The sequence below is a fragment of the Leptonychotes weddellii genome, chromosome 7, assembly GCF_054177405.1.
Source record: "Leptonychotes weddellii isolate Sample4059 chromosome 7, ASM5417740v2, whole genome shotgun sequence".
Classification (NCBI taxonomy): Eukaryota; Metazoa; Chordata; class Mammalia; order Carnivora; family Phocidae; genus Leptonychotes; species Leptonychotes weddellii.
Genome location: NC_138375.1, coordinates 57,329,843 through 57,350,314, shown reverse-complemented (window position 1 = coordinate 57,350,314; position 20,472 = coordinate 57,329,843). Strand labels below are relative to the sequence as shown.

General features: G+C 48.5%; 1 long non-coding RNA gene across 2 annotated transcripts; it reads left to right on the top strand.

Annotated features, from left to right (window-relative positions):
* The first annotated feature begins 719 nt into the window (after nucleotides 1-719).
* On the top strand, nucleotides 720-19,781 carry LOC115943284 (uncharacterized). 2 transcript variants are annotated; one of them, XR_014146987.1, is made up of 3 exons: nucleotides 2,517-2,804; nucleotides 15,445-15,663; nucleotides 18,735-19,781. It is a non-coding gene; the product is annotated as an uncharacterized LOC115943284 (long non-coding RNA). The 2 variants fall into 2 exon arrangements; XR_004077882.2 differs by lacking the exon at nucleotides 15,445-15,663 and having other exon boundaries at nucleotides 720-2,804.
* The last annotated feature ends 691 nt before the right edge of the window (nucleotides 19,782-20,472 follow it).

Genomic DNA, 20,472 nt, shown 5'->3' with positions numbered 1-20,472 from the left:
GTCAGACCTATTACTTATTTCCTGTTGGGTCCATTGTCTGACTTCTCCCAGGACACAGGCATCTTTGTCTATCTGGTTCACAGCTCTACCCCAGGACCTGAAATAATGCCCGGCACATAGCAGGCTCTCAATAAATATTTGTCAAATGGATAAATAATAGAATTTGTTTTCTAATGTCTTTCTTTGGCAAAAAAAAAAAAAAAAAAAAACCAACCCAGAAACTCACTCATTTTCAGCTCCCAAAATTGTTCATTGGAAAGGAGAGGATTTTACTGGTCTCTGAAATCTTTAAATCATTGAGAAAATGTATGTAAAATTTTGGCACAGGTCACAGGCCCGTGGTAGAACTCACTAACTGCTAATAATGATTCCCTTCTTCCTCCTGTGCCCCTCCCCCCATGCCCTCTCCTCCCCACCCCTCCCATCACTCCTCCTCTAGCCTTATCTGTTCTCACCAGGGCTGTCCCCAAGCTCCAAAACTCAAAGGAACCTTCTGTCCTCTCAATTTGCCTAATTCACTTATTTTCTTTAAAGATCCTGATTACAGACTGGCTTGGGAGGGCTGATCCGGCTGTCAACAGGCATAAAGAAGGGCCCTCCCGCCTAGGTGACCTAGAAGCCTGTATTGGCAAGCTTGGTCAAGATTTGACTACTTTTATGATCCCAGGTCACACATGAAACCAGTTAAAGGTTTTTGTTAGTTTGTTGGCTTCTTAGTTCCAGACCCGCTGTTTAGGGAAGTCAAGAGCTCAATTCCAAAGATAACTGTGGACCTGGAGGGGCTGCCCCAGGCAGGAAGGCCTGGAGAAGCTGGTGACCAACTGACCAGCACCCACTGGCCTGAGGGAGGGAAGGGCAGCTGCAGGACCCCGGGTCAGAGCCAGAAGGAAACTCAGACGGGCTCCCTGCTCGGCAGGGAGTCTGCTTCTCCCTCTGACCCTCCCCTGTCTCATGCTCTCTCTCTCTATCTCATTCTCTCTCTCAGAAGGAAACTCAGAGACTAAATAGATTGGCTCTGTCATTTTGCAGTCGGTGAGACTGGGGTGCAGACAGATACCAGGACGGACTTAAGATCTCATTTGAAAATAGCAGAACCAAGAACATAATTTTCTTTCCTGGCTCCATGTCCTGCATCCTCTGACCAGGGCAAGAGGGGCCCCAGCCCTCTCCCCTGCCCAAGTGAGGAATCTGGGGGGACAACGGTTGTGTCCCAGTTGGAACCTAAGCAGCTCCCTTCCAGATGATGCTCCAGGGTCCCAAGATCCTGGGATTCCTTGTTAAATGTCTGAGCCCACTTGCAGGCTTTCATGGGCCTCTCCCCCATCCTATTTTCACTAGGGTGGGCCATGCGGCCAGTGGGTGCTGTTCGCCGGGGGGTGGGGGGCAGAATGTGCGGGCTGCCTGAGTAAGGCCCCTTACAGTGCAGGCAAACAGAACAAGATTAGCAGAGGACAGGTGCTCGTGTGAAACTCCAAGGTTGGGCCTAATTCCAGGTCATAAGGAAGCTCTGTCCTTCCAGGCAATAGAACACATTTTATTTAATAGTTTATTAGCTGGATTTATAACTTCTGAAATATTTAGACTATGGTCTGTAACCCCATCTGGAGGGAGCCTGCTGTCTAGAGCAGACCCTGCTACCCTATGCCGCCTTCAGCTTGGTCTGGGGGGGTGAGAGGAGCCTAGGCTTCCGGGAAGAGGGAGTTGGGAGAAGGGAGCGAGCAGGGGCATCCTCCTCCTCACACGGGTGCTTCATGGACTGGATCTAGGGCCACCCTCACATCACCTTTTCAGCTGAGAAAACTCAGGCTCACAAGGCTTTGGCCACGTCACACAGCCAGGGACAGATGACCAAAGGGCCCTCACCTTTCCTAACTGAACGGCAAGTTAATGTTGAAATGACAAAAGAAAGGGACAAGGAGAAACATTTCTGGCCCCCCTGGAAGGCCTCTTTAGCATCTACAGGTGTTCCTGGCTAGGTACCTGCCTGGCTGATTTACCAGGGCAGGTGGGGTTGGCAGGGGGCATCTTCCTCTCTGCCTGGCTACTGCCACAGTCCAAACACCCACTGTGCCATGGCTTCTCAGAAAGGAGCTTTAGGGACAGTGGGGGTGACAAAGCAGGAAATAAAAACTGGTATCCGGGAGCGCCATCAGATACAAGAGGCTGGGGGGATGAGGTTTCTCAGAAAGTTGGGCTTCTCTGCATCTTTCTCAGGGAGCCCAAAATCTTCGCTAAGTTGATCTCCTACTGAAGAGAGACCTTTGCTTTGCCAGAGCTTCTGTTTAATTATGTCTAATGAAATGGTCTGAACTAGAGGTCTCTATCAGACCTGGACACTCCCCCATTTGCCCCCATCTAAACTAAGAAGTTTAGAACTTCTTTCTAAACATTGGTCCCATCTGCCATTGCGGGCTCATCTCTTCCCATGATTTCTCCCTGTGCCCTGGGCTCCCCTTCAGCTTCTGAGGCAACCTTTCACTTTTGCACAGGCTTCTTCCCCCGGGATGCCCTTTCCCTCCTTTCCTGACCCAGCCAGCTCTTTGCTCTTCAGGAGCCAGCTAGGTCCCTGTCCTCCAGTCCCTCCCAGCTGCCCCCAGACTCCCCAGACTGTGTCCTCTGTGCCTCCTCTGTTCTCCCCAAGCCCCGTGCTTAGTCATAAAAGGACTCTGGACACTGCGGGCTGATTGCTACCTGTCTGTTTCCTGTTGTAACTCACAAGCAACTTGGGGCTACGGTTGGATTTTATTCTGCTTTCTGTTCCAGTGTGCACTTTGGGCCTGAAATGTCGTAGATGCTCAGGAAAGGTGAGCTGAGGGTGGGAGCTCCTTCTCTCAAAGGGTGTGCCCTCAACATGACCTTATTTGCTATTTACTTTCCCGAGGAGGAAGACTTATGGGGACAGCTCTTATTATCCCCATTTTCTCACTCTGAAGGTTGAGAAGCACTCGACCATTCTTGTCTCTGGGGGCTGGGCCAGTGTAAAGCAGTTCTGGTCTTTCCCTTGCTTGGCTGGGGGCAGGGCAGCCACAGAGCGCTGGCTGCTGGACCCCCAACCGAGAGCAAGGTGGCATTTGACCTTTTTCTCAGCAATCTCCAGACTTTGCCCTGGGGTGAGAAGCAAGAGTGAAATGGCAGAGCTGGGCTGAGGAGACCGGAGACCCTCCCTCTCCCAGGGACCAGAGGAGGTCCCGGTCAGGGACATTTCCAGGCAGGAGCCGGGCCCAACCCCAGGGACACACCAATGCAGGGCTGGGGAGGAGGGGAAAGGTCGGTTGCAAAACCCTGCGTGTGGCAGCTTCACTGCTGAGTCATGCCCCTGAGGCCTGCTGGGGACCAAAGTCAGAGGCCGCGAGCTCAAAACAGCCCAGTTAGAGCTGCCCGTGTTGACTCCCTGGCCTTCCACATCCAATCCTTCCTTGGGCCCTGCTAATCCCCTTCCGCAGGGCACAGCTGTTAGTGTTTTCCCCAGCATACCCTCCTGTGTTTGGGTGACAGCGCCCCAATTTTCCTTAGAGATCCTCTTTCCCACCCTCAGCCCAGGTGAAGTTGGACTCTCTCCCCTTCCCCAAACACCAAGGATGGTCACACGGCCCAGGCTCAGAACATTCCCTCACGCCTGTGATTGGCTCCAGGATGGGAACTTGAGGAAGCATAGCAAATGAGACTCAATTCCAAGACTTTCATCACAAATGTTGGGGAAGCGACCCTCTCTTTTTCTGTAAGGATTGCCAGCTGGGTAACTATCTCAGCCTGGAGAAACTGGGGCCTCCATGGGCATGAGGAGTCCAGCCCAGGGAAAACAGAACCAAGAAAATATACAAGGAGGGGACCCAGCCTTCCAGCCTTTTGTGAAACTCAAAATGTACCTCTCACTTTACAGTGACATGGACGAATACTTTCCTCTTGGCTTAAGCAGATTTTGAAGTTGGGTTTTTGTCATTTGCAAACAAAAGATTTCTGACTAACGCCATCTGGATAATATCTATTCCATCCATCTTCCTCTCTTTTCTCGCTCTTTCTGCCCTAGTTTAAGCCTCATCATTGGCCTTGACATCTCTAACCTGGATTGTTGTACCAGACAATCAACTAATGATGACAACAGAGTAACAATAGTTGGATACCTGCTGCCACTTGCATGCACTTCTTGTTTATTAGAGCGACCCCACAAATTGATATCTGCATCTTACTGATAGAGACTGAGGGTCAGAGAGGTAAGGGGCTTGTACGGAGCTAGTGTAGACAGCAGAGCTAGGATTCGAACTCGGATGATTTGACTCCAAAGCACATCCTCTTTGACCACAGCTTCATCCTGCTTCATTTAATTCTAGGTGCGTCTTGTTTATTATCTGCAACAGATATTTAGGTGGGAACACTTTTGTGTTCGGAAGCACAGGGTCATAGGGGTAGCCAGACTCTGTCAAATATCTTGGACTTCATGGACCCCTTTTAGGGACACTAACTCTACTTTTGGCCCATCGTTTTTCTTCTGCCTTCATTTTCTTTTCCCCCAATTCCCCTCCCCGTCTTTAATTTTGCTGCCATGCTCTCACTGGCCGGGCTTAGCTCACATGCCCATCACTGTATAGTCACTGAGGTCAGGAGCTGTGCTATCTGAGTGGGTTGCCACGTCATAGGCTCAGCCCTGGGTCTTAGTCAGTTCCATGCAAACTAGATGGATGGAAAAGGGTAAGATGATCGTCCAGAGACAAATCAAGGTGTTGTTGCCCAGAAGGGGTAGCCCCTTCTTCTCACCTGCTGCCCAAGACCTCAGCCACCCAAAGCAACAGTTATTTATTTGATTTTGCAGTGTGCCAAGCCCTAGGCTGAGCACTGGAAGGACAGAGATTAGGCACAGACTTGCCACTGATGCAGATGGTGAAAACCTCACTGTCAGAGAGCAAGTAGACTGTGGACAAACCAACAAAATGTTGTGGGATGAGGCCATAGCCAAGGAACACCATCAGAACAATTCATTTTGCTTGGGGATGGAGGAGGGGGCACGGGAAAAGCCATATTGAAGAGATAACACAAGCTGGGCTTCAAAGGGCGTGGCAGCTTTTGTCAGGAAGGATGGTAGGACAACAGCATCTCTGGCAGAGTGGAACAGCATGTGCAGAGGTGCAGAGGCATGAGAAATCTGCCGGGTTCTGCGAAGAGAGTGTAGTTGGGGACAATGCAAGACAAGGAAGGGGAGGGGGAGAAGAGGTGATTTGCCTGAGGAGTAAAGGAGTAGAGAAGCAGAAAAGTAATCCCTAGTGCTTGAATGGCTTTTCCTGGCCTTTTATTTAAGCTTTGCTTAGACAGCCCAAGAGGAAGCTGGTGCCTCCCCACTCTGCAGCTTGCCTGGGGAGGGGAAGGGTTAAATCAGAACAAGATGAAGATATGCCTGGGGAGCTAAGTGTGGAATGGGGAGACCAAGGCAGGCTGGAACTTGAGCGTTGGAAAAAGGACTGGGGAGAAGGAAGGAGGCAGGCCAAGGAAGGGACAGGTCAATTGCTGAACTCAATAAAAATTTGCATGCCAAGCCCTGCACTGGACCTTGGGGATACAGAGATCAATAAGGCAAGGCTCCTGGCTCCACAAGCTCACGAGCAGGCTCACAAGCAGGCTCACAAGAAGATGGCAAAGACTGTAGAGTGGGCTGAGTTCTGTGGCTCGATTTGTCTAGCAAGAGTCTGTGGGAGCACCAGGAGCAACCTCCCTAGCCCAGGGACATGGAGAAGGCTTCCTAGAGAAAGTGACATTGGAGCTGGGCCTTAAAGGATTACTAGGAGTTTGCCATTTAGAGATTGAGGAACTCTCATGACTCCAATAGTCTCTTTTATTAAGATTGACTACACTGTAGTTACTTGGCCAATGTCTATCCTTTCTGTTGAGCTCCATAGTCGTGGGCATTCTGTCTGTCTGGTTCATCGAATTTTCTCCTATACCAAAAAGAGTGTCTGGCATACAGTAGGTGCTCAGTAATGTGTGTGTGTACATGAGAGAGCAGCTTGTGCAAAGGCTCAGTGGTGGATGCCCATACAGACAGCATTACAAACTGCTTTGGGACAAGGTGGATGGGGCAGACAGAGTCCAGGCCAGAAATGACCTTGACTGCCCAGAATAGTCTGGATTTTATCCTCTAAACGAGGAAGGACATGATCAAATTTGCACTCACTCATTTATGGACAAATATTTATTGAGCACCTACTATGGGCCAAGTATTGCATTAGACCCTAGGGGATATCATGAGAGCAAGACCAACTCCTTCCCCATGTGCAGCCTGCGTCCTCCTGGGAAACCAGACAGTAAACTTGTGAGCCATTAAGAAAGAATATCTTTTCAGCTAGTGATGAAGTGCTAGGTAGAAAAATTTCAATGGTTAAGGGGTCAGAAAGTGATGAGAAGGGAGAGGCTCAGTGCCAGACAGGGAGTGTGTCAGATAGGATTGTGTTCAGCTGCATGCAGCAGAAAACCTGACTCATAGTAGCCTAACATATAGGAGTTTATTTATATCTTGCAACAGGAAGTCCAAGAGGTAAGCAGTTCAGGGTTGGATGGCAACTTGGTGGTGATGTCAAGAAACCACGTTCCTCCATCTTCCTGTTCTGCCTCCTTAGTATTATCTCTGATGCTTTAACTTTTTTTTTTTAATGAGAAGGAATGTATGCATTTCATAATTATTTAAAAGTACATAGTTAAAATAACTTAAGTTGATGCCTCACTGACATGTAAATTACTCCATCCAAAAAAATTCAGGGAAGCCTGATGCTCACAAAGATGACTGGTATGAGTTTTCTGGGGCGGAAAATAGGGGAAAGGACCAAAGCCACATCTGGGTTGATGTGATACACGATTGTAACCACCAGTGGGTGGGTGTGACTGTGGGTGTGTAAGCAAGGTATTCAGTTCCTATGCTGGACTCCTTCCTGTGGAAACGGGTATTCAGAGCAAGAAATGGCCATGAAGAGAATAACCCCCATCTCCTCCCAGCTCCCACAAATAAACTTGGAAAGATTTTAGGATGAGCATCAGGCTTCCTAAATTTCATTGAATGGGAGATGCAGGACAAGCTGACTGCAGCTAGTACTTGGCTTACAACGGGATCACTCTGGGGCAATCTGGAAGCTCTAGTTCTGGGAGAAATGGGGAAGCCTGGGTTAGGGCGGGTGATAGGGATGGAGAAAAGGGGGCAGCTGTGACAACTATGGAAGGGGATGCAAAAATGGTGACAGTTAATGTAGAACCGAACTAAGGGCCTCACTGAGGTGAGGGGACCCAAATGCAGCTATAAGAAGTGATAAGCTAGTCTCAAGTCTCCAACAATGTCGGGCTCCCCCACTAGAGAGTTGCTTCTAAGAGGCAAATCTCAAGATGGCTTATAGGGTTTTCTGGATGCTAAGAAGTTCCTGAAGTCAGCCTGCCCTTCCTTTTTTGGTAGAGCCAGTGAATCATGGAATCCAAACGCTCACTGGGTACTGGGCATTCATTAGTGTCTTGGTAGCCGGTGACAAGTCCATTAAAAAACAAAAACATGGCAACAGAACTTTGGGGAGTTTGGGGAAATGCAGGCCAAATAACCTAGTCCTTGGGCCCTAGTCACTGGGCACTTGAGTTGGTCACTGATTGGGGAACATTCTGTGGAGAGGTGGTAACTCTGTTCCAAAAAACTTGGGGCCACAACTGTCATCTCCTCAAAAAGGAAGGGAGGTTGAACGGGCTTCAGAAAAGTCCCGTTCCAATAGATTATGAATGTATTTGTTCATCTTTAATGTAGCCAGCTAAAATGGTTTCAGGGTATCAAATATTCCACCAATCCTGGGCTAGGCACAAAATATTAATGGGAAACAAAACAGACAAAAATCCCTCCCCTCACAGAACTCTGATAGGAGGAGACACCCCAAACCCCAAATAAACAAGAAGTCTCTATAGAGTAAACTAGTTGTTTCCTTTTGTTTTTCTATGTTAGACAGGGCTCTGTGGCCATCTCGGAGCCAAATACATCCTTCATTAAATAATTCACTGATAAGTCATGCTGTTTTCTTCTTCAACTATGCAGTCAAAAGGAAATTTAGTCCAGACATGTGTCAGTCAATCAGCAATAGACAAAGTTCTGGGTACCTGTTGCTTCCATGTTTTTCATTCTAGCATTTGGGAGTATTAAAGATGGAAGCATGGAAGCCCCAGAGGTGAAATGTCCAAAGATCAACCAATTGACAAACAAGACCCAGGTATCCAATTCACAGGCTGAGACGGTACACATTTTCCATCACCTGACCGTAAGAGTCTCTGTTCTCTGCTCTAGGCCAAGCTGGTGGCCCGTGGGTAGATATGCATATGTCTCATGGAAAGATATTATTAAGTGTACAGCTCTTGATAGGTGATAAAGCATCTTCACATTTGTTATCTCTCTATATACTCTACATAGAGTTATAGGTTTAGCAAGTGAAGTTACAGGCCATCCAGTTAAATTTGAATGTAATATTTGGGACACAATTATATTAAGAAAAAAAATGTTTATCTGAAATTCAAATTTAACTGGTTGTTAAATTTAGTTTCGTTTGGTTGCATTTGGGCTGCTATAACAAATTCCCATAGACTAGCTTAAAAACAAATTTTATATCTCATAGTTCTGGAGGCTGGGAAGTCCCAGATGAAGGTGCCTGCAGATTTGATGTCTGGTGAGAACACTCTCTCTGGTTCACAGATGGCTGCCTTTTGTCAGTGTCCTCCCATGGTGGAAGGGGCGAGAGGGCTCTCTGGAGTCCCCATGACCTAAGACCTCCCAAAGCCCCACCTTCTACCGCCATCACACTGAGCGTTAGGATTGAACACATGAATTTGGGTGGGACACAGTCCATAGCACTGGACATTCTGCATCTTATCTGGCAACCCTAACTATAACCCTCAGAGGCAGGCCTAACCCTCCGTTTGACCACTGAGGCTCAGAAAGTAAACTGCTTAAGGTCAACAGGGGGGATTATCAGACCAAGGGGATGTCAGAACTGGGCCCTTCCCCTTTGCTGGTCCCTGCTTCCCCCCTGGGTGGCATCTTCAAGGCATCAAGGATATGCTGGGGTGGAGTACGAGGATCTCAGGGCGAGAGAGGAGGGACTGTGTCAAGGGGAGGCCACGGAGGGGGCCACCGCCATGATTAGCAGACCCCAATCTTCATATTCGCGGGCAGAGGAGGGAGGCTTTCCACTCTTCGTGGCAACATGTTTTCGGTTTTAGTTTACTGTACCAGGGCCCCGGCACCCCAGCCAACAAGACTGGAAAGGCAGGAAGCCATCTGGAGCTGCATGCTGAGTCACAGGGCCTGCAGAAAAACAAGAACATCATGACAGCAGAGCAGGGGGTGGGGAACAACCTCCCTGGAGATGGAGATCGAGGTGGGCACCGGAAATAGAAACTGCTCCCTCTGAAGCATCTGTTAAAAGACCCAAGATCACCACGCATTTGCAATTCAGTTCCCATTAAGCGCCAACTGAATGCAATGGTCTGGACAGTTCTGTGACAATGTCAGTAAATCAGGTGGTATAACGGAAGTTTCTGGGTTTTGTTGTTGTTGTTGTTTCAATCCTGGCCTCTCCTCTTCTCTGACTACCCATTAGCCCTTGGGCAGTTTACTTAAACTTTCTGACCCTGTTTCCTCTTCAGCAATAATAACCCTTATCTCCCTGAGATAGTGTGTGAGGATTTAAATGAAATCACATTTTTAAAAAGTGTCTCGCAAAGAGCTGACACACACACTAGATGGTCAACAAATGGTAGGTGTTATTATCAGAGAGACATAAAAATATCTTCCTGTCAGGTGGGTGTGGGGATTAAATCAGATAACACAGCTCCACTCTCAAAGAGCTCTGGACCTACGTCTGAGAGACGGGACGGTTCAGCTACAGTAGAGATTCCGTTCTCCTCCGGCCCCTAGATCCTGAGATGACTGGTTCTGGTTTCCCTGAGTGAGGCTAAATACACACACAGTGAATGCCCGCATGACGTCCATTCATTCCATTCCACAAATATTTCCTTTATCATTGTGCACGTTACTGGTTCAGCCTGTGCAGAGGTACAGAGGAACAAAATGGAGATAAATACTATTTTCTGTTGTGTTTAGCCATTGTTCCATGCCAGGCACGAAGGTAAAGGCTTTATATGAATTCCCAGAACAACTCTTTCCGGTCAGTACTATTACAATCTCCATTTTATGGATGGGGAACCTGAGGTTGTCCAAATACGTTGTCCAAATGCACAGAGCAAGTAGGTACCAGAGACCAGGCTCCAATTGCCCGATTCGCCCAAAGGTTCTGACTCTCAGACTGTGGACAAGCTCCCAGAGGGAGAAAAGTCCTCACTTGGAGACTGAAACTCATTCAGACACACAGGTGTAGGAACAGTGTCAGGCAGTGAGATGATTAAATGCCAAAGGAGAGGTTGGTGGTCAGAGTTGTAGCAGTTCTGGGCTGGAGAGGGATCCCTGAGGGGCTTCCTGGGTGGTGGGAGTGGGGTGGGGGGTAGCGCTAGGCCTTGGGACAGGAGATGGAGCAGGGCATGGAGAAGGCAGGTGAACAAAGGCACAGAGGACTTGGCCAGGTATGGGCAAGGTTCAGCAAGAGGCCAGCTGGCCCATCCCAGGTGTGTTTTGGAGAGCAAAAGAAGGAACATCCAGTTCACAACGTCTGGCTGGGCCAGGCTGTCATTAATTTCCAGAAGGAGAAATGCCTCGGCCTGGCTAAAGTGACTTGTAGCCTTGGTACCTCACCACCTGACAGGATCCCTATGGACCATGTATTGGGCCTGGTCAGTAGGGCTCAAAGGTGTAGCTGTTGTCAGGAAGGAAGGAGGTTTTTGCAAATTATGTGGGTCTGACCTGTCTTGCCCAATGGCCTAAACCTTAGCTCTCCTGGGTAAGGAGATAATGACATTCCCTTTGCCTTCAGAAGACTCTACTAAGAATAGCGCACATATGGGTCCTTAAAACAAATTCAGAGACAGTAGGATTTTTCCTCAAGTCAGTCTGGCAATACATATCAAGAGGATTAAAACTCTCGACCCTTTGATCCCAGGGTTTCACCAGCGGGAATTAATCCTAGGGAAACGATCAGGGAGGTGTGCGAAGCCTCCCTGTGTGTGTACAAGGATGGTTGCTGTAATATTACTTACAAACACACCAGTGAGAAATGCCCCAGCTGATCAATAACAGGGGCTTGGTTAAAAATGATGATATGTCCATATAATGGCGTACCGCACCGCCATTAAAGTTATTGTGGCCACATCATATTAAGTGAAAAAATCAAGTTGCACAATATCGATCTAGGATGATCCCAGCTTGGAAGTGCATTAATCTAATCCATTCACTTATTGAATAGTTAATGTGCTGCGTGCCGGGCAATATTCCGGGCATGGTGATAAAGAAGGGAACAAGTTCAGTGTACCATTTCGGGCGAAGTCAAAGAACAAGCGAAACAATTTCCAGGAGTAAGGCGATGCCATGGAGAGGGCATAAGATGGGCTGGTTTAGACGGAGTGACGAGGAGGGAATTATCTGAGGTGACATTCCGATCTTGACCTGTATGTTGAAAAACATCCATTCATGAGGATCCAGGGAAGAGCATTCCAGGCAAAGGGACAAAGGCCTTGAGGGGTGATGCAACTGCAGTTTTAGAAAAAAATAAATAAAGGCAGAGACACGGGGGAGTGGGAGAAAAGAGGTGGGAGGGAGGTAGGCACAGGCCACACAACACAAGGATGAAAGCCAAGGTGAGGTGTTTATATGGAGTTTGGATTTTACTCCAACTGCAGTGGGAAACTACTGGGTTTTAAGTCAGGCAATGATTATATTTACATTTATTTCATATTTATGAACCAGAAGGAAATACACCAATGGGTTAATAGAGATCACCAATGGGTAGGGTAGGGTCATGGACCATTTGTATTTGTTTCTGTGTGCTCTTCTGTAATTCCCAAACTTTCGTAATTAGAAAAAAACCAATAATTCCTATTTTAAGATAACTCGCCAGAGAGCCGTGCGAACTGACAGCGACCACTAACGTGGAGCTCCAGAGTGAAAAGTCTTCCACCTACACACTCTTGTTGGATTTTCCCAATAACCCTGTGAGTGGAGTCAGATCATTTTAATTAGCTCCATTTGGTAGGTGAGGGAGCTGAGGCTGGGAGGGGAAAAGAGGCTCCGGCAGAAAATGGCACAACTGAGGCCAGACTAGAGGTTCTAGAAGCCTTGCCCAGGCTTCCTGATTTTGCCACAGAGCCAGGCCTGCAGGCTGGTCTGGCTTAGATTTAACCAGAAATCCAGAGGTCCCAGGGAGAAGTCCATAGGATGACCCCCCTGCCTGGGGGAGGACCCACAGCCCCCAAGAGCAATGTGTGCTAGAAGAGGGGCCGTCCCCACAGGACAAATGCTCAATAAGCATTTGTTGAATTAACGAAATAACTTGCTTTTGGGAAAATGCCGCTCTTGGGAAGTGGTTTAGCTGACTTTACAATTCAGTAGCTGTGTGATCTTAGGCAAGCCTGAGTCCTCCTCTGTAAAATGGAGATTAAGTTTATCGTCGCTCACCTCCATGAAGCGTTAACAGTTTAGGGGCACGCTCAGAGCCAGATGGCCTGGACTTGAATCTGCTTCTATCTCCTGCTAGCTGTGACCTTGCAGAACTCCTTAGTCTCTTAATACCTCAGTTTTCTCATCTATAAAGTGGGGGTGATAATACTTGTCTCCAAAGGATGTTGTTAGGACTACATGGGTGGATAAAGTGCTCTGAAGAGGTCTTGGCACATGGTACTTGCTCCTTAGACATCCGCTAGTAGCTCAAGCAGCATGGGGCTGATGAAGGGACTGAGTGGCTTTCGGAAGCATATGAAGAGCTTAGCACAGGGTGCCCATTCACGGCAGCTGCTTCTGCCCTTCCTCCACGGTTCCTGCCTTTATTACTCCTTCGGTAGTTCTTCGTAGGAAACATACACAAATTCACTGCCCACCTTTTCCTTTAGGGAGGAGACCCCTTACCCACGAGGAGGGTCCTCTGCCAAGTTAAACAAGAGATCCACTCTCTCTCTCATCTCAGGTTTCTGTCTGTTCAAGGTCACGTGAAGAGCTTCCAATGTCTCTGTTTCTAATTCAGTGAAGGAGCCACCTTTAAATCTCAGGCTTGCCGTGTGCTCTGGTCAGCGACCCTGGAGTCACTGCATCTCCGATCGGATCCCCACCCCAGTGTTCAAACGTCCATCGTGTGAGGACCACCAATCCTGGTGCAGCAGCTGCATGCCACTTGGTCTCGTCTCTCCCTCATTATTTTTCTTTAACTTGTCTCACATTTAAAACTTAAATACATTTGTTCAAAAGGGAAATGTACTCATTACCATAAATGGAAAGCCAATACCACCTGCCACAAAAAGAAGCTATCCATAAAAAGAAATACCATGAAAATAAAGCAATATTGCTGAATTCTGGGGAAACGGGGTGCCCATTGAAGACTCTGGGCTTGAGGCCTGTTTGATTTCCATTTAAAAGAGAGATCTGGAGAGGTGTTAAAGTTTCAGAGAGGTGCTAAAGACCTGTGAGTACCAAAATGAGACTGCCTTCTCCGTGTGGTAAGAAGGACAGAAAGAGAATTCAAAGAGGAAAAATTCTTGAAGCTCACGATTTAATGTTTTATTTCCTTGTTTATTCACCTTCTAGAACTTTCTCCTGTCTGCCAGGAGCAAGGGGCCCCCTTTTACGTGATTCAGTTCTTTATTGAGAAAAGCTAAGGAGGGAACCGCCCACTCTCCGCTTCTCACTTACTAGGTCGTTTTAGGAACATTCCTTCCCCTCTCTGAATTGAGGGAGGTAAATCAGAGAAATGTTCTTCTCAGAGGATTTCCAGGTCCTCAAAGTCTAGGAGGCCTCCTCCGAAAAGTGCGCCTGGCTGTGCATGGATGTTTTCTCACCTGCTGGTGGGGCAGGGGTGACGTCCACCCGGAGGACAGCCTCGTGGCGTGGTTCAGGTTGCTGGGTCTCCCCAAGAGCGAAGCTGTGGGATTCATCACATATCCATAAATAAATTCACGTTTCCTGGGGGTGGATTTTCTGCTTGTTGAGTCGAGCAGATGGCTGTGCTTGAGTTGAAAAAGGAGGTAGCCAAAACCCCTCTGTGCCTAGCCTAGACCCTAGCAAGAAAACGAGCAAACAACTCACATGGACTTCAGGCTCCGTCCCCCTGCTTGGCAGCCCCTGCAGATGCTTCCTCTAATAGAGAGTCTGGGGGACAGTCGCTGAGGCATCACCCCCAAATTATTCCTGTTTTCATGTCTCCTCCCTGCTTCTCAATCAGCCGGATCTGCTGCACCTGCGTGGCATCCAGATTTCTGAGCCCAGCATTCAAGACCCCCTCTCCAGTCTAGTTCCAATTTACATTTCCAGTCCTGGCTGCTGGGACACCCTTCCTTGAATCCCCTGCTTTTGACAAGCTGGTTACCGGGCACACAGTCAGTGTGAAGAAATGCGGAATGAAAGAATATGCCTTCTGTTGGGCTGCCTCTACAGTTCAACATGTATTTCTTGAATGTCAGGGACAAATGGTGCTTGAAGGCTTCTATGCCAGGTCCTGGTAGGGTGGCCAGGGCCACCTGGGGATTTGATTTGCTTGGGATTTTCCTGGTTTTAGCACGGGAAGTCCCTGTCCCAGAAAACCCCCAGGGGACAAAGGCAAATCGGGAAGGTCGGTCACCTTACTGGGGTAGGCTCCATATACTCTGTCTTCATGGGGCCTTGGCATGGTGGGGGAGGATGGCATTAAGCAAATGATCCCACAAAGAAATGAGTAGTTATAAACCAGGGCGAGTGCAAAGCCAGAAGCCAGCCCTGAGCTGAGTGCTGTGAGGAAAACCTTCTCCCGGCCCTGGAGAAGCTGCTGGTTGCTAGGAGAGAGAGGGACATACGGCTTATTTAATATAAAGTGGTGAGTGCCGTGAATCAGAAATCGACACTCTCTTTTCCCTGTCCATATAGCACTGTTTCTATTTTAATTGGGGTTTCAAGCATCGGAAATCCACTGTGGTGAACTAAAATGGATATATATTGAAAGGGCATTAGAAGGAAAAGCTAGGAAACAAGGCTTTGGAAGAGAGAGAGAAACAATTGCTTCTTAGGTTGTTGAGAGAGTAGAAAATAATGCCCGAACAAAAGAACTTGCCTTGTTCCGTTTTCATTAGAAAAATGGACTCTAGCCATTCTTTGCCCTTGGGTTTCTCTGCCCAGTATTCTAATTCCAGGAAGGAAGAATCTGATAGCCAAGCTTGGGTCTCATGCCAGCCCCTTGGTCAGACAAGGGGGGCACCGTGATTAGAAATTCCACGAAAATTGTATGCTGCAAGGCTGGGGGGCAAGATGGTTGCTGACGGAAGATGGAAGGGCTGGGATGCTGGGAAGGTGAAGGCTTCACTCGTCCCTATCTCCTCTTCAAGAGGGGGCCCAGACCTCCTGCACTGCGGTCACTGCCTTCGGAGCCCCTCTCTGCTTGCCTTCTGACCGGAATCTTCTGTTACCATGGACAGCCCCATGCTGACAGCTGCCTTCCCGGACACAAGTGTCTCATCCAGCCGCCCCGAAGTGTGATCACCTTGGGGCATGCACTGTGTCCTTGGACACACCTGGTACAATGCCTAGCACAGACAAGAAACTCTGTAAGTGTGCTGAGTGCTTTCTAGAGAGTTTTCAAGAGCTGTGACGATCCTGCCACCCCTACCCCGGGCCCCTGCCCTCCAGCCAAACCAGTCTTCTTGCTTCTCGAATGCTCGGCCCAGCTTGCTAGCCCTTCCACCCTCGCCGTTTGCTTTGCTGATCTCATGAGTCAGGGATTCTCAACGGGGGCGTGATTTCGCCCTTCAGGGACATTTGGCAACGTCACACTAGAGAAGGGCTACGACTAGCATCTCGTGGGTGGAGGCCAGAGATGCTGCTCAACGGCCGATCGTGCCCAGGACAGGCCCCATAACAATGACCCGGCCCACGATCTCCGCAGTGCCGAGGCCCAGAAACCCCGCGGCACTGCTGAATGCTGCTCACATCTCTGCTCAGAGGCCCTCCGCTCCAGGAGGCCTGCCCTGACTCACCCATTTCTCCCTCTCATGCCCCTATTGCATCTCTTTGTGGTATGCCATCACCACCTACAACGATCACGTCTGTTTGTGCTTGTACTAGACGTTCAGCCCTCTGAGAGAGGCCCCAGCGGGCCTTGTTCTCTGTTGGCCGCTCAGCAGGGAAAGCAGCGCCAGGCACACTCTGGGCTGCTCAGTAAAAATGTGTCAAATCAGTGTTTAATAAAGGACAGTGCCCTCGACACCTCAAATGTCGGAGGCCAGAAAGCTCAGCTGGGAAGCCTGGCTCCTCTCGGGCTGGCCATCCCCGTGTGTAAGTGGCGATTTCCCCAGCCAGTTCAATTCAGCCTCTGCTGTTTGCCGGCTGCGTGGTCTTCGGCAAATTTCTTAAGCTTCCTGGGCCTCCGTTTCTGCATCTGTAAAGTGGGGCTGTTATTATTAGCCCCTTCCTTGCAGAGATGTAATGGGGACGAAATAAATGAATCCACAAAAAAGCCTTAAGAAAGTGCCTGACTCAGAAGAGCCTCGGTAAATGTCATCTACCATCATCATCATCACCCTGATTTGGCTGGGGTAGGCAGTGAGGATGACAGAATGGGCTCGGGGGCCCGACCAGAAGATTAGGGGATTAATACAGCTTGCAAGGCCAAAGCTATCCCCGTTTGGTTTTGCCAGTTCTTGCTCCATCCGTGAAATAAACCGGATGAAGCCTTTATCCATCTCTTGTTTTGAGAAGGAGGCTAGCAGGGAACGTGGATTTAATGTGGCAGATGGTGCTGTCCTTGAATTATGAAACCAAAGGAGGAAATTAAAGTGCTCCGTTGCAACAGCGATGGGCCAGCAAGGGTAGAGGCCAGGGGCGGGGGCATCAAGGAGGACAGAGGAGGTGTTTTGTCGAAGGACAGAGGAGGTGTTTTGTCGAAGGACAGAGGAGGTGTTTTATCGACCGGGCAACGGCTATTCATGAGGGCAGCTGGAGTCCTAGAATAATATAATTTTATGGTCTAAAATAATTTTAGGCCACCCCCTTCATCTTATATAGGCAAACGAGGCCCAGAGAGGGAAAGTAACCCCCCACGGTCACACAGTGAGCGGCAGAGCAATCCACGAACGGGGTTATTTTACTGCCCTGGGCCAAAGCCAGCAGCACACTGTCCCGGGGCCTCCTGCCCTTGGGCACCTCTGCTCTGCACCCGTGTCTCTTCTCAGCTCCTCAGGGCTGGAGCCATTCTGTCTGGGTCTGAAACAAACAGGGGCAAATTTCTTACCTCCTGGAACCTCAGTCGCCTTGCCTGTCAAATGGGAATAATAATAAGCCCTCCCTCACAGGGTGACTGTGAGAATCTGATGGATTACCATCACATACAATATTTATGCGGGGGTTTGGTGCAAAGTAAATGCTCAATAAAATGTAAGTACTTGCTGTGGGGCCAGAAGCGACTCCACGTTCTAACGGTTCCCCGAGGCTGTGAGCCCCTCCGAGGCCGTGCCTATCTATGGGACATCTCTTGTTCTCTACGCCTTGCAGAACAACTGACACCTGCTGGGGGCCCCCCGTAAATGGTAGTGGCCAGCGTCTGGCTCCCTCAGGGACGCCCATGTCTCAGGCGGCACCACGAAGCACCAGGGAATGCTGCCAGCAACGCATGCGACTCTTTGTCCCTCGTTCAGACTTTAATCCTAAATGGATAAAGCAGCCCTCCCATCCAACGGTGAACTGGCCTCGTGATGAGGCCTGTGTTTGTTTTCCCAGCCTTTTTCTGCAGCACAACGCCTTTCCCCAACTATGCCTTGGGTTATTTGCATTTAAATTGGTTTTCTCTCATTATAGAAATCTCTTAGGTCAGCTGGAGTTTCCATTTTCCTCGGAATCAGTTTGGAAGTTCCATCTCTTGCTCGAGGGTCCCTCATGCCCTCCTCCCTCTCGCTGACGATGAGATGTGGTCACGTTTTCTCATCTCATCGTGGAGAACAGATAGGCTGAGAAAGTCATCCCAATCCCACACAAGCTCGGCATGTTTCTCACAGAAGAAGTTGGGGGTGGTTCAGCTTTAGGACATAGGCCTCATTTTCTCATTTATTAAAAAAAATCAACAAAGCACAGTGCTGGGTGCTTGGAATGCAGATAATAAGACATACCTGCTGCCCTCCAGGAGCTCCGTATCTAGTAAAGGAGAGAGGAAAGCAAAATAATGTTTTAAAATCATAATATAGTCAAATAATTGCCTTAATAAGGATCAGAATAGATCCCAGCCTGAGAAGCAGCTTTCGGTGAGTGCTCATCAAAACCACAGTCACACACACGTGTGCGCATGCACACGCCTCCCCCCCCCCCCACGCACACATGCACCAGCTCAAAAACGTTTACAGCACTTACCATGTTGCCAGGTAGCTTTCTAAGCTACGTACACAATTTATACATGTATCTTAATATATTCATTTAATCTTCATGACAAGCCATGAAGAAAGTGCTATCATTATCATTGTTTTCCAGGTGAAGAAACTGAGGCACACTGATTAAATCACTTGCCCAAGGTCATTGCTAATAAAATGTAGAGCCAGACTTGACCCCAGGCAGTGCGGCCCCAGAGCCTATGTTATTTATCCTATGTTATGACAGCGCCTGACCAAAGGTGGTGCACTCTTGTGTTTTCTAGACTAGTGCACCTTTCAAACTGGTCAAGATCCACTACCCTGATTTTCTGACCTGTGAATACACCATGAACCCGGGTGTGTGAAGATGTTTGAGATGCTTGCGGTGGATCTGAAGGAAGACTGGGAAGTTTTCTGATGGATAAAAGGAGGAATAAAGTATTTCATGAAGGACAAGATTGTGCCAGTCCCCAAAGTATGAACAGCATGGAGGTCTAGGTAAAGGGTACTCCAAGTTGTTTGACAGTGCCCAGGTGTGAGGTAGGCTGAGCAGTTGGTGAGGCATGGGACTGGGAGACTGGCAAAGACCAGACCATAACAGGATTTGAATACCATGCACATGGGCTCTGTCATGAGGTTGAGGGGAGCTATGGAGGGGTTGAGCAGGAGAGGGACACAGCCTGTTAGAAAGATCACTCTAGCTCTAGGGTGAAGGACTACCTGGATAGGGAGGCGAGGAGAATGTATGATCAATAGATATAACTAGTAGGCATCAGAGCTATAACTGATTCGGTATAATCATTAGGGTGAGGTGGCTTTTTCCCTGCACAGAGCCACTCCCGCTATTCACCATGTGTGTCGTGGAGCTGTCGCTACCCGGAGAAGACATCTTTATCTAATTCACCCAGACACTTTAGAGGCAAATGGTGGCCCTGGTGGGAGATAGTCAAGAGGGGTGGAGACAGAGCTAAACTAAGACAGTGGCTTTTGAGAAAGAGATGAGGGGAAAAGATATGAGATATAGTGGAGCAAAATCATCTGATCTCGGTGATCAACCTGATATCAGGGCTGAGGGAGAGTGAGGAGATGGGATGATGCTCAGGTTACTGATTTAGCTCAAGCAGATTACTCTTTAAATCCTGTTTCAATTGAACAGCAGGTGTAGCTGAATTTTTCCCGCAAAGGTCCTGATAGAAAATATTTTAGACTTTGCAAGGCTTACAGTCTCTATGATATTTACTCAATTCTGCCATTATAGTTCAAAAGCAGCCACAGACAAGATGTAAATGAATGGGCATGGCTGTGTTCCAATAAAACTTTATTTACAAAAACAGGTTGTGGGCCAGATTTGGCTTGAGGGATGTCATCTGTTGACCCCTGCTCTACACCAGGAGGTGGCCCGTGTGCCAAGTAGATCGCCAACTAGGAGAGCCAGGTGGCTGTTAAGTGAGAGAAGAAAGGCTCACACTGTGAGGCTCACACTTCATCAGGCAGATAGACTGAACATGTCTCCTTGAATGATGCCCACCTGACCATAAAAAGATTCATCTGAAATTGCAGAGTAATTCCAACATCTAGTCCTGGGAGCCCAGATCTGCAGAATAGAGGCAGATGTTTGACTCCAAATGCTCAGTCTCTGTTCCAGTGGAGGTCCTGGTCTGATATTTCCATTGGTTACCAGGGCAACACAATAGGAACACGTGCCCACCTTCACCGAACACTCCCTCTACACCAGGCACTGGGTTAAGGGCTTTATCTGAGTAATCTCATTTAATGCCAACAAAACCCTGGTGTGGCAGCCACGTTTTATTATGTAACCCCATTTTACAGATGAGGAGACTGAGGTACAAAGAGGTTCAATAACTCTGAGGCCTGGAATCAGGCAGTCCAATCCCAGACTCTGGGCATCCACCCTCCAAAACTGATGCTGCAGGCCCATGTGGACCCCCATGGTCACTGCAGCAAACCCACACATTAGCCCCAAAACACAGGCTGAAGCAGGTCAAACACTTGTTTCAAAAG